Source organism: Carassius auratus, chromosome 34, assembly GCF_003368295.1.
Source record: "Carassius auratus strain Wakin chromosome 34, ASM336829v1, whole genome shotgun sequence".
Lineage (NCBI taxonomy): Eukaryota > Metazoa > Chordata > Actinopteri > Cypriniformes > Cyprinidae > Carassius > Carassius auratus.
In genome coordinates this window covers 3,895,702-3,897,828 of record NC_039276.1, presented here as the reverse complement: position 1 = coordinate 3,897,828, position 2,127 = coordinate 3,895,702, and the positions used below count along the sequence as shown (strand labels likewise).

The following is a 2,127-nucleotide window of genomic DNA, read 5'->3' as shown; positions in this document are numbered from 1 at the left end:
AGTTTTATGGAAAGTGAAATGACATTCAGCCAAGTATGGTGACCCATACTCAGAATTTGTGCTCTGCATTTAACCCATCCGAAATGCACACACACAGAGCAGTGAACACACACAAACACTGTGAGCACACACCCGGAGCAGTGGGCAGCCATTTATGCTGCGGCGCCCGGGGAGCAGTTGGGGGTTCGATGCCTTGCTCAAGGGCACCTAAGTCGTGGTATTGAAGGTGGAGAGAGAACTGTACATGCACTCCCCCCACCCACAATTCCATCCGGCCCGAGACTAGAACTCACAACCCTTCGATTGGGAGTCCAACCCTCTAACCATTAGGCCACGACATCCCCAAAAGCGCAGTTTAGGAACCGTAGTCGGCAGGGTTAGAACCTGCACGGGGAGACCCCAACGGATTTCGAGTACATCGCCTTAACCTCTTGGCCACGACTACGTATAAATTGTAAATATACAGAGAGGAAAATTACAGGATTCGCGTCGTCGCGGACATCACACTCCCCAGTCGAATGCACAAAGTCTGAACTACTGACGATGCACGTCCAAAATCAGCATACTTTTTTTTTTTTTTTTTTTTTTTAATCAGCAGTACTTTGTATTGAGAAACGCACGCAGACCTACATCACCAGTCTATTTGCCTAGTCTATCCGGTACTTTACACCGTGGTGGAAACGCAGAAAGCAACAGGTCTGGGGGGAAAAAAGTTCCTGGGAAAAAAGTTCCTGGTACAAATGTTCCAGTTAATTTCGATGGAAACGCGGCATATGTTCAAAACTGGGAGGTGACAGTTAAGGGGTTAAACTGGTTCTGCCCAATTTTCAGTTTGTTACACTAGGAGACCAGCTAGCTTCCCTGCTAATCCAGCTTGGAAGACAACCTTAAACAGACTAAGACCACCCAAACAGTTATTACACCAAAAAAGATATTCCTTTTTTTTTTTTTTAATTCTCAGCAGGATCGACTTAAACCAAAGAAATCACACTAATATGAAATGCACCAACTATATTGTGAGTCATTTCCTCTTATTAAATAAACTGCATCTTTTAGGGTTAATGTTATTCCTTTCATTGTTCACGAGTCAGTGGGCACAAAACCCCCTCTGTGTCCCAGTTTGAGTCTTGGGCAGCCAACTTTTTTTTTTTGGAAATACCAAGCTGAATTTGCCTGAAGAAAGGAGGTGTTATACAGTCATGTGTGTTCATGTCTGAACAGGTCGTGACAACCAGCAGCTCTGGTTTAGATCAGAAGTGTGTTAGAACATGTTGTAGACTACCTGTACAAGATCACATCATAGGGATTCACCCAATGAACCCAGATAGGGTACATAATAGTTTTTAATGTAAAAAAAAAAAAAAAAAGTTTTTCAAGTTTTATAACTGAAACTAATCTTTTTGTGCACGCGCGTGCACACGTGTGTGTGTAATACTTACCTTAATCTAAATACCAAGCTTGCACAAAATTACAAATTAAGTTGATAAATAATCTTTTGGCAAATTGAGCATCCAGGACTAGAAGAAAGGAAAATAAGAAGAGAGTAAAAACATTTACTCAGAGTGTCAGGCTTCTGAGCAATGACAGTTTTCATTTGGAAACCAGAACACTGATCCTATCTATCCTGATTTTATTAGAAATTGATTCATGGATGGCATCACCTTTGCGTGAATAGTTAGTCATATTTAAAATAATAATAATGATGATAATAATAATAATAACAATAACAAATAAATAAATAAAAAAGTTTATTCTAAACTGCGACCAATTCTGCCCTCCAGTGGATAAAAATGAGAGAAACACATCAGAAGTCAACCTCTGTTTTAAAGAAACCATAAATATGTTGCTCTCTACATGGTTTCTTTAATAAAACGTTGCTGTCAGATTCATTAAGTATCTAAAGTAAATCTGAAGTAAATTCTCTCACTCCCTTGAAAGATTACTTAGTATGAAATTGTCTGATAAAATAATTTCTATAAAACCATGGTAAAATGAAACAACCTTCTTAAAGATTTCTCTTCCAATAAAATTTAGAAAACATTTTATTTTGTTAGTTATTTATATTTTTATATTTTAATAGCCATATATGTAGATTTCAGTGGTTTTTATATACTAAAAAATAACAAA

The 2,127-nt window shown here is 38.1% G+C and overlaps 1 non-coding gene across 1 annotated transcript; it reads right to left on the bottom strand.

Moving 5' to 3' along the window:
• Nucleotides 1–363: 363 nt before the first annotated feature.
• Nucleotides 364–445, bottom strand: trnas-cga (transfer RNA serine (anticodon CGA)). Its single transcript has one exon. It is a non-coding gene; the product is annotated as a tRNA-Ser (tRNA).
• Nucleotides 446–2,127: the final 1,682 nt, after the last annotated feature.